This window comes from Mus musculus, chromosome 12 (assembly GCF_000001635.26).
Source record: "Mus musculus strain C57BL/6J chromosome 12, GRCm38.p6 C57BL/6J".
Lineage (NCBI taxonomy): Eukaryota > Metazoa > Chordata > Mammalia > Rodentia > Muridae > Mus > Mus musculus.
This window is the reverse complement of record NC_000078.6, coordinates 61,756,601-61,768,828: the sequence shown is the minus strand read 5'-3', so window position 1 is coordinate 61,768,828 and position 12,228 is coordinate 61,756,601. Positions and strand designations below refer to the sequence as shown.

Below are 12,228 nucleotides of genomic sequence, written 5' to 3'. Positions count from 1 at the left end.
ATGTTTAGCACACACGTTAGTATACTGTCTATCACACGTATTAAATACTAAACTTATTTTCATAAGTTTCCACCAAAAGACTGTTTTTTTTTTTGTTTTTTTTTTTTTTGTTTTTTGTTTTGTATAACACATGAAAGAGGGAAGAGAGTTGTTTTTGGTAGAACAACTACCTAAGATAATGAAAATTTTAGAAGTGTTTGATTCAGACTAACTTATGAAGTTAAAATTATATTAAATGATGCTTAGAAAATACATTGTGGCCTCCAAGAATATTGAAAAGATACAATGCTATTCAACATTGGCACACAGAAATACAGAGGCAAAGCAGAACAGAGAAACAACAAAACTGTTATATGGTAGCTTGGCTCCCCCAAGTAAGAGGATACAATATATGAAAGGCTGTGTTTTTAAACTATCTTTCAAGTTACAAATTATTTGTCGCCATGTATATATGAAAAGCAGTTAAATTAAAAACCCCACATATATATGGCAGCTACCATTTTAAATCCTATCTGAAAAGATCATCATTACAAATTCAGTCTAAGGCATGCTAATTTTATATTCTTCATAAATATGTTGAAAATTTAATTGTGTAAACACTCATTATTTAAAAAGCTTTTTTCTAAGCAATGTGGCATTTCACTAAACTCATTTAACTTAACTTATTATATTATCTTTATTTATTAAATCCCTTGAGTCCCATTGATTTTCTTTTAGGAATCACTGAAGAAAAATGAGGAAGACATAATACCTCCTTATAAAGGCTGTCAGTCCTTTACTTCTTCCTTTTCATATTCCAACCTTGGGTTCTGTTCTTAGAACTGTCAAGATAAATATTAAAAAAAAATAACCTGAAATGGATCTTTAAGCTGCATGCTTGAAGAAAGCATAAAAAAATAACCTTTTCTCCAGCATTTTAGCTTTACCAGATTTGGTCCCAGAATCGTTTTAACCTAGAACTTCCTTGAGGATGGATATTGATCACAGATCACACAATATCCAAAATGAAAGGAAAATGCATCCCAACCTGTCAGGATCTCAGAGTATTAGATATATCATCCAAGCAGTCATCAAATGGAGAAAATATTTAGAAATGAAGATTTTCTAGCAGTTTTCCATGGTAATACATAACAAATAATACACGTTCATTGTCTATAACTTTTATAGTTTTAAAAAATGTATTATTACATTAATATTTATGAAATGATAATATAAGGCTGCATCGAATTTCCATTCAAACATTTGTGTGCTTCAAATGCTAAAAATAAAAAATATATACAAAACATGAATTTGGATTAAACTCTTTTCAAGAGACATATGATTATTTTCTAAATAGTAAATATAGTGTCATATATATATGGGTGTTTTAAATATAATTTTCCAAATTCATCATTACATAGCTGTTTGAGTCAGAGATTCACTTTCCCCAGGCTGGCCTAATACTCATTATGTAGTTGAATCTAGCCTTCAACTTCAAATCCCTTTCTTCCTCCTTGGGTCTCCCAAGCACTGGTATTATTCAAGTATAGGAATTTAACAGGACAGTTGTTCCTTCCCTAAATAAATGTCCCTATTATCCCTTCTTTAGTGTACCTCTCCTATGAACAGCAGCTACCATTATATGCATGTGTGCATGTTTGTGTGTTTGTGGGTATGTATGTATCAGCATGTGTTTTCTAAAGCACATTGCCTCTTTCTACAGATTGCCTAAATTCCACAGCAATTCATTTCATATAACCCAGAAATTCTGGTTTAATATTCTATTTTCATTTCTGAGTCATTTATTTTTTTCTAGCCAACTGCCTGGGGCAAATCAAAATGTTGTGATGCAGGTGTGAATACATTTTTGCCTTATATTCTTCCCCATGGCCCCCTTCTTAGCACTGCTATCATGATGAAAGCAGTACAGTGTGTTAAGAAACAGTCAAATTAACTTAACTGTAGGTCATGGGTTAATTTGAATGCTATCAATGTGGCTTATTATTAAGCTTTCAGTACTTTGTAAAATGAGAATGAAAATTCCTCAAAGTCCTTTTAGGAAGTCCAGCTTCCCAGTTCTGTAATTTGAAGCCCCAATTGTTTTCTACTGTTTCATTACACAACTCTCCACAGACTCTTGTTTGAGTTTCTTTCTACCACAACAGTATCTCTCCATAGGGAGGAAGGAACTGATAAAAATCACTCAAGCCTAATCACTTACTCAAGTGAATATGACCCTAAAAAAAATACGCTCTTATTTCTAGACCTGTTATTTAGGGGATAAAATACCACTCATTTGCCATTTCATTTCTGTTCTTTGATGTTACTATGGTCCTTCTTGGGAAATCACTAGTTACAAACAAAGATGACAAACTATATATGAATCTAAATAGAAGATTAAAAGTTGTCTAAAAAGAGGGAAGAAGGATATAAAACTTTTAGGAGTTTCACATTATATATAAAAAAGTCTGTTTTGTACATCTCAAGGAGAACAAAATATTGTCAAAATAATGACATGGCCAAATATTCTGACAATTACGAAGAATTGTGAAGGATTCATCATAATTATGATTAGATCACCCAACGTTGCACGTAGAGTTTTAATTTTTTTTCTCAGATAACCTCCATGTCAAAGACAATCAAGAATCAGGTGCAGAAGATACTATAAAAAACATTGACACAACAAGCAAAGAAAATGTGAAATGAAAAAGATACTAACCCAAAAACATCCAGGAAATCCAGGACACAATGAGAAGACCAAACCTAAGGATAATAGGTATAGATGAGAAGGACAAATTCCAACTTAAAGGACCAGTAAATATCTTCAACAAAATTATAGAAGAAAATGTCCACAACCTAAAGAAAGAAATGCCCATGGACATACAAGAAGCTTACAAAACTCGAAATAGTTTAGACCAGAAAAGAAATTCCTCCTGTCAAATAATAATCAAAACACCAAATACACAAAACAAAGAAAGAATATTAAAAGCAGAAAGGGAAAAAGGTCAAGTAACACATGAAGGCAGACCTATCAGAACTACACCTGACTTCTCCCCAAAGACTATGAAAGCCAAAAAGATCCTGGGCAGATGTCATACAAACCCTAGAAGAACACAAATGTAGCCCAGGCTACTATACTCTCAATTACCTTAGATGGAGAAACCAAGGTATTCCATGACAAAACCAAATTTGTACAATATTTTTCCACAAATCCAGACCTTCAAAGGATAATAAAGGGGAAACTTCAACTCAAAGAGGGAAACTAAACTTGAGAAACCGCAAGAAAGTAATCTTTCAGCAAACATAAAGAAGATAGCCTCATGAATAGAATTCCAACACTAACAACAAAAATAACAAAAAGCAACACCAACTTTTCCTTAATATCTCTAAATATCTATGGACTCAATTCCTCAATAAAAAGACATCGACTAAGAGGCTGGTTACATAAACAACCTCAGGGACAAAGAAAGGACACTAACTTAGAGTAAAAGGCTGAAAAACAATTTTTCCAAGCAAATAGTCCCAAGAAAAAAATCTGGAATAGTCATTCTAATATTGAGTAAAGTTGAATTTCAACCTAAAGTTATCAAAAAAGAAAAGGAGGGACAATTCTTACTCATCAAAGGTAAAATTTACCAAGATGAACTCTCAATTCTGAACATCTATGCTCCAAAATGCAAGGGCATCCACATTCATTAAAGAAACTTTGCTAAAACATAAAGCACACATTACACCTCACACAATAATAGTGGAAGACTTCAAGACCCTACTCTCATCAATGAACAGATCCTGGAAAGATAAAATAAATAGAAACACAGTGAAACTAACAGAAGTTATGAAACAAATGAATTTCACAGATATCTATAGAACATTTCACCTTAAAACAAAAGGATATACTTTCTTCTCAGCACCTCATGGTACCTTCTCCAAAATTGACCATATAATCAGTCATCAAACATGCCTCAACAGATACAAAAATATTAAAATTATCCCATGCACCCTATCAGATCACCACAGACTGAGGCTGATTTTCAAGAACAACATAAATAATAGAAAACCCACAAACACGTTGAAGCTGAACAACGCTTTTCTCAATGATAACTCGGTCAAGGAAGAAATAAAGAACAAAATTAAAGACTTTTTAGAGTTTAATGAAAATGAAGCCACAACATACCTAAACTTATGGAACACAATGAAAGCATTCCTAAGAGGGAAACTCATAGCTCTGAGTGGCTAAAAAAAGAAGCTGAAGCAAGCATGCACTAGCAGCTTGGGAGCACACCTGAAAGCTATAGAACAAAAGGAAACAAATTCACCAAAGAGGAGTAGATGACAGGAAATAATCAAATTCAGATCTGAAATCAACCAAATGGAAACAAAAAGAACTATACAAAGAATCAACCAAACCAGGAGCTGGTTCTTTGAGAAAATCAACAAGATAGATAAACCCCGAGCCAGACTAAATAGTGGGCACAGGGATAGTATCCTAACTAACAAAATCAAATATGAAAAGGGAGAACAGAATCTGAGGATATCCAAAAAATCATCAGATCCTACTACAAAAGCCTATACTCAACAAAACTGGAAAACCTGGATGAAATGGACAATTTTGTAGACAGATCCCAGGTACCAAAGTTAATTCAGGAACAGATTAATGATATAAACAGTCCCATATCCACTAAAGAAATAGAAATAGTCATTAATAGTCTCCAAACTAAAAAAAAACCAGGACCAGATGGGTTTAGAGCAGAGTTCTATCTGACTTTCAAAGAAGACTTATTCGAATACTCCTCAAACTATTCCACAAAATAGAAACAGAAGGTACTCTAACCAATTTGTTCTATGAAGCCACAATTACTCTGATACCTAAACCACACAAAGACACAACAAAGAAAGAGGACTTCAGACCAAATTCCCTTATGAATATTGATGCAAAAACACTCAATAAAATTCTTGAAAACTGAATCTTAGAACTCATCAAAAAAATCATCCTTCATGATCAAGTAGACTTCCTCCCAGGGATGCAAAAATGGTTCAATATATGAAAATCCATAAACGTAATCCATTATATAAACAAACTCAAAGATAAAAACCACATGATCATCTCATTAGATGCTGAGAAAGCATTTGACAAAGTCCAACATCCCTTCATGATGAAAGTTTTAGAAAGATTAGGAATTTAAGGCCCATAATTAAACCTAATAAAAACAATATACAACAAACCAGTAGCTAACATCAAAATAAATGGTAAGAAACTGGAAGCAGTCCCACTAAAATCACGGACTAGACAAGGCTGCCTGCTCTCTCCCTACCTATTCAATATAGTACTTGAAGTCCTAGCCAGAGCAATTAGACAACAAAAGGACACCACGGGCATAGAAATTGGAAAGAGAGAAGTCAAAATATCAGTATTTTCAGATGATATGATAGTATATATAAATGACCTTAAAAATTCCACCAGAAGACAGCCGGCCACCTTCCTGGTGAGAGCACGGGGTCTGCCTGGCCTGAGAGGTTTGTGGCACAGGCGCCGGCGGGAGCCTTCTTGGCTCCGGGACTCCGCGGAGGGCAGGCTGCACGGGTGACCGTGTGGAATACAGAGTGCCAGCTGTTTCTGGGACGGGCGAGAGAGTCGCAGAGCTTCTGGGCGGCGCCATCTTCAGCTCCAGACAGCCGGCCACCTTCCTGGTGAGAGCACGGGGGTCTGCCTGGCCTGAGAGGTTTGTGGCACAGGCGCCGGCGGGAGCCTTCTTGGCTCCGGGACTCCGCGGAGGGCAGGCTGCACGGGTGACCGTGTGGAATACAGAGTGCCAGCTGTTTCTGGGACGGGCGAGAGAGTCGCAGAGCTTCTGGGCGGCGCCATCTTTAGCTCCAGACAGCCGGCCACCTTCCTGGTGAGAGCACGGGGTCTGCCTGGCCTGAGAGGTTTGTGGCACAGGCGCCGGCGGGAGCCTTCTTGGCTCCGGGACTCCGCGGAGGGCAGGCTGCACGGGTGACCGTGTGGAATACAGAGTGCCAGCCGTTTCTGGGACGGGCGAGAGAGTCGCAGAGATTCTGGGGCGGCACCATCCTCAGCTCCAGACAACCAGCCACCTTCCCGGCAAGAGCCACAGAGCTTCTGAGGCTGCGACATCTTCGACTCCAGACAACTGGCCACCTTCCTGGCCAAAGCAACACAGCTTCTGGGAAAGATCCTGTTTTGGGCCTTCACCTTCAGCCAGGAGGAGGTCCAAACACCAGATAACTGTACACCTTCCCTGAGAGAGGAGAGCTTGCCTACAGAGACTGCTCTGACCACTGAAACTCAGAGAAGAGAGCTTGTCTCCCACGCCTGCTGATAGAGGGTAACAAAATCAACAGAGGAACAATCTTTTAACAAAGACAACTATAACAACTAACTCCAGAGATTGCCAGATGGCGAAAGGTAAACGTAAGAATCCTACTAACAGAAGCCAGGACCACTCACCATCATCAGAACCCAGAACGCCCACTTCGCCCAATCCAGGACACCCTAACACACCTGAAAAGGTAGACCTGGATTTAAAAGCATATCTCATGATGATGGTAGAGGACATAAAGAAGGAATTCAACAACTCACTTAAAGAAATACAGGAGAACACTGCTAAAGAGTTACAAGTCCTTAAAGAAAAACAGGAAAACACTGCTAAAGAGTTACAAGTCCTTAAAGAAAAACAGGAAAACACAACCAAACAGGTAGAAGTCCTTATAGAAAAACAGGAAAACACATCCAAACAGGTGATGGAAATGAACAAAACCATACTAGACCTAAAAAGGGAAGTAGACACAATAAAGAAAACCCAAAGTGAGGCGACGCTGGAGATAGAAACCCTAGGAAAGAAATCTGGAACCATAGATGCCAGCATCAGCAACAGAATACAAGAGATGGAAGAGAGAATCTCAGGTGCAGAAGACTCCATAGAGAACATCGGCACAACAATCAAAGAAAATGGAAAATGCAAAAAGATCCTAACTCAAAACATCCAGGAAATCCAGGACACAATGAGAAGACCAAACCTACGGATAATAGGAGTGGATGAGAATGAAGATTTTCAACTCAAAGGACCAGCAAACATCTTCAACAAAATTATTGAAGAAAACTTCCCAAATCTAAAGAAAGAGATGCCCATGAACATACAAGAAGCCTACAGAACTCCAAATAGACTGGACCAGAAAAGAAATTCCTCCCGACACATAATAATCAGAACACCAAATGCACTAAATAAAGATAGAATACTAAAAGCAGTAAGGGAAAAAGGTCAAGTAACATATAAAGGCAAGCCTATCAGAATTACACCAGATTTTTCACCAGAGACTATGAAAGCCAGAAGAGCCTGGTCAGATGTTATACAGACACTAAGAGAACATAAATGCCAGCCCAGGCTACTATACCCAGCCAAACTCTCAATTACCATAGATGGAGAAACCAAAGTATTCCACGACAAAACTAAATTCACCCATTATCTCTCCACGAATCCAGCCCTTCAAAGGATAATAACAGAAAAAAAACAATACAAGGACGGGAACCACGCCCTAGAAAAAACAAGAAGATAATCCATCAACAAACCTAAAAGAAGACAACCACAAGAACAGAATGCCAACTTTAACAACAAAAATAACAGGAAGCAACAATTACCTTTCCTTAATATCTCTTAATATCAATGGACTCAATTCCCCAATAAAAAGACATAGACTAACAGACTGGCTACACAAACAGGACCCAACATTCTGCTGCTTACAGGAAACCCATCTCAGGGAAAAAGACAGACACTACCTCAGAGTGAAAGGCTGGAAAACAATTTTCCAAGCAAATGGTCTGAAGAAACAGGCTGGAGTAGCCATTCTAATATCGGATAAAATCGACTTCCAACCCAAAGTTATCAAAAAAGACAAGGAGGGACACTTCATACTCATCAAAGGTAAAATCCACCAAGAGGAACTCTCAATTCTGAATATCTACGCTCCAAATGCAAGGGCAGCCACATTCATTAAAGACACTTTAGTAAAGCTCAAAGCACACATTGCACCTCACACAATAATAGTGGGAGACCTCAACACACCACTTTCATCAATGGACAGATCGTGGAAACAGAAACTAAACAGGGACACAGTGAAACTAACAGAAGTTATGAAACAAATGGACCTGACAGATATCTACAGAATATTTAATCCTAAAACAAAAGGATATACCTTCTTCTCAGCACCTCACGGGACCTGCTCCAAAATTGACCATATAATTGGTCACAAAATAAGCCTCAACAGATACAAAAATATTGAAATTGTCCCATGTATCCTATCAGACCACCATGGCCTAAGACTGATCTTCAATAACAACATTAAGAATGGAAAGCCAACATTCACGTGGAAACTGAACAACACTCTTCTCAATGATACCTTGGTCAAGGAAGGAATAAAGAAAGAAATTAAAGACTTTTTAGAGTTTAATGAAAATGAAGCCACAACGTACCCAAACCTTTGGGACACAATGAAAGCATTTCTAAGAGGGAAACTCATAGCTCTGAGTACCTCCAAGAAGAAACGGGAGAGAGCACATACTAGCAGCTTGACAACACATCTAAAAGCTCTAGAAAAAAAGGAAGCAAATTCACCCAAGAGGAGTAGACGGCAGGAAATAATCAAACTCAGGGGTGAAATTAACCAAGTGGAAACAAGAAGAACTATTCAAAGAATTAACCAAACGAGGAGTTGGTTCTTTGAGAAAATCAACAAGATAGATAAACCCTTAGCTAGACTCACTAGAGGGCAAAGGGACAAAATCCTAATCAACAAAATCAGAAATGAAAAGGGAGACATAACAACAGATCCTGAAGAAATCCAAAACACCATCAGATCCTTCTACAAAAGCTTATACTCAACAAAACTGGAAAACCTGGACGAAATGGACAAATTTCTGGACAGATACCAGGTACCAAAGTTGAATCAGGATCAAGTTGACCTTCTAAACAGTCCCATATCCCCTAAAGAAATAGAAGCAGTTATTAATAGTCTCCCAACCAAAAAAAGCCCAGGACCAGATGGGTTTAGTGCAGAGTTCTATCAGACCTTCAAAGAAGATCTAATTCCAGTTCTGCACAAACTATTTCACAAGATAGAAGTAGAAGGTACTCTACCCAACTCATTTTATGAAGCCACTATTACTCTGATACCTAAACCACAGAAAGATCCAACAAAGATAGAGAACTTCAGACCAATTTCTCTTATGAATATCGATGCAAAAATCCTTAATAAAATTCTCGCTAACCGAATCCAAGAACACATTAAAGAAATCATCCATCCTGACCAAGTAGGTTTTATTCCAGGGATGCAGGGATGGTTTAATATACGAAAATCCATCAATGTAATCCATTATATAAACAAACTCAAAGACAAAAACCACATGATCATCTCGTTAGATGCAGAAAAAGCATTTGACAAGATCCAACACCCATTCATGATAAAAGTTCTGGAAAGATCAGGAATTCAAGGCCAATACCTAAACATGATAAAAGCAATCTACAGCAAACCAGTAGCCAACATCAAAGTAAATGGAGAGAAGCTGGAAGCAATCCCACTAAAATCAGGGACTAGACAAGGCTGCCCACTTTCTCCCTACCTTTTCAACATAGTACTTGAAGTATTAGCCAGAGCAATTCGACAACAAAAGGAGATCAAGGGGATACAAATTGGAAAAGAGGAAGTCAAAATATCACTTTTTGCAGATGATATGATAGTATATATAAGTGACCCTAAAAATTCCACCAGAGAACTCCTAAACCTGATAAACAGCTTTGGTGAAGTAGCTGGATATAAAATTAACTCAAACAAGTCAATGGCCTTTCTCTACACAAAGAATAAACAGGCTGAGAAAGAAATTAGGGAAACAACACCGTTCTCAATAGTCACAAATAATATAAAATATCTCGGCGTGACTCTAACTAAGGAAGTAAAAGATCTGTATGATAAAAACTTCAAGTCTCTGAAGAAAGAAATTAAAGAAGATCTCAGAAGATGGAAAGATCTCCCATGCTCATGGATTGGCAGGATCAACATTGTAAAAATGGCTATCTTGCCAAAAGCAATTTACAGATTCAATGCAATCCCCATCAAAATTCCAACTCAATTCTTCAACGAATTAGAAGGAGCAATTTGCAAATTCATCTGGAATAACAAAAAACCTAGGATAGCAAAAACTCTTCTCAAGGATAAAAGAACCTCTGGTGGAATCACCATGCCTGACCTAAAGCTTTACTACAGGGCAATTGTGATAAAAACTGCATGGTACTGGTATAGAGACAGACAAGTAGACCAATGGAATAGAATTGAAGACCCAGAAATGAACCCACACACCTATGGTCACTTGATCTTCGACAAGGGAGCTAAAACCATCCAGTGGAAGAAAGACAGCATTTTCAACAATTGGTGCTGGCACAACTGGTTGTTATCATGTAGAAGAATGCGAATCGATCCATACTTATCTCCTTGCACTAAGGTCAAATCTAAGTGGATCAAGGAACTTCACATAAAACCAGAGACACTGAAACTTATAGAGGAGAAAGTGGGGAAAAGCCTTGAAGATATGGGTACAGGGGAAAGATTCCTGAACAGAACAGCAATGGCTTGCTCTGTAAGATCGAGAATTGACAAATGGGACCTAATGAAACTCCAAAGTTTCTGCAAGGCAAAAGACACCGTCAATAGGACAAAAAGACCACCAACAGATTGGGAAAGGATCTTTACCTATCCTAAATCAGATAGGGGACTAATATCCAACATATATAAAGAACTCAAGAAGGTGGACTTCAGAAAATCAAATAACCCCATTAAAAAATGGGGCTCAGAACTGAACAAAGAATTCTCACCTGAGGAATACCGAATGGCAGAGAAGCACCTGAAAAAATGCTCAACATCCTTAATCATCAGGGAAATGCAAATCAAAACAACCCTGAGATTCCACCTCACACCAGTCAGAATGGCTAAGATCAAATATTCAGGTGACAGCAGATGCTGGCGTGGATGTGGAGAAAGAGGAACACTCCTCCATTGTTGGTGGGATTGCAGGCTTGTACAACCACTCTGGAGATCAGTCTGGCGGTTCCTCAGAAAACTGGATATAGTACTACCGGAGGATCCAGCAATACCTCTCCTGGGCATATATCCAGAAGATGCCCCAACTGGTAAGAAGGACACATGCTCCACTATGTTCATAGCAGCCTTATTTATAATAGCCAGAAGCTGGAAGGAACCCAGATGCCCCTCAACAGAGGAATGGATACAGAAGATGTGGTACATCTACACAATGGAGTACTACTCAGCTATTAAAAAGAATGAATTTATGAAATTCCTGGCCAAATGGATGGACCTGGAGGGCATCATCCTGAGTGAGGTAACACATTCACAAAGGAACTCACACAATATGTACTCACTGATAAGTGGATATTAGCCCAAAACCTAAGATACCCAAGATATAAGATACAATTTCCTAAACACATGAAACTCAAGAAAAATGAAGACTGAAGTGTGAACACTATGCCCCTCCTTAGAAGTGGGAGCAAAACACCCTTGGAAGGAGTTACAGAGACAAAGTTTGGAGTTGAGATAAAAGGATGGACCATGTAGACACTACCATATCCGGGGATCCATCCCATAATCAGCTTCCAAATGCTGACACCATTGCATACACTAGCAAGATTATGCTGAAAGGACCCTGATATAGCTGTCTCTTGTCAGAGTATGCCTGGGCCTAGCAAACATAGAAGTGGATGCTCACAGTCGGCTATTGGATGGATCACATGGCCCCCAATGAAGGAGCTAGAGAAAGTACCAAAGAAGCTAAAGGGATCTGCAACCCTATAGGTGGAACAACATTATGAACTAACCAGTATCCCGGAGCTCTTGACTCTAGCTGCATATGCATCAAAAGATGGCCTAGTCGGCCATCACTGGAAAGAGAGGCCCATTGGACACGCAAACTTTATATGCCCCAGTACAGGGGAACGCCAGGGCCATAAAAGGGGAGTGGGTGGGTAGGGGAGAGGGGGTGGGTGGCTATGGGGGACTTTTGGTATAGCATTGCAAATGTAAATGAGCAAAATACCTAATAAAAAATGGAAAAAAAAAAAAAAAAAAAAAAACACTTCACCCGCAATTGTGGGCACCATTTTGGGGAGGTTGTGGAACCTTTTGGAGGTAAAGCCTTCATGGAAGAAAGTCACAGGAGCAGACTTGAGATTT

The 12,228-nt window shown here is 38.5% G+C and overlaps 1 protein-coding gene across 6 annotated transcripts in view; it reads right to left on the bottom strand.

Annotated features, from left to right (window-relative positions):
• The window catches only part of Lrfn5 (leucine rich repeat and fibronectin type III domain containing 5), a 335,078-nt gene that overhangs the window by 89,100 nt on the left and 233,750 nt on the right, over positions 1 to 12,228 (bottom strand). For 2 of the 6 annotated variants that reach the window (XM_017315056.2, XM_006515830.3), the window contains exon 3: positions 752 to 821. The exons of the other annotated variants lie outside the window; for them this stretch is intronic. The gene's annotated coding sequence lies outside the window, so the exon portion shown is untranslated. The remainder of the gene's footprint in view (positions 1 to 751; positions 822 to 12,228) is intronic. 6 annotated transcript variants of the gene reach the window in all.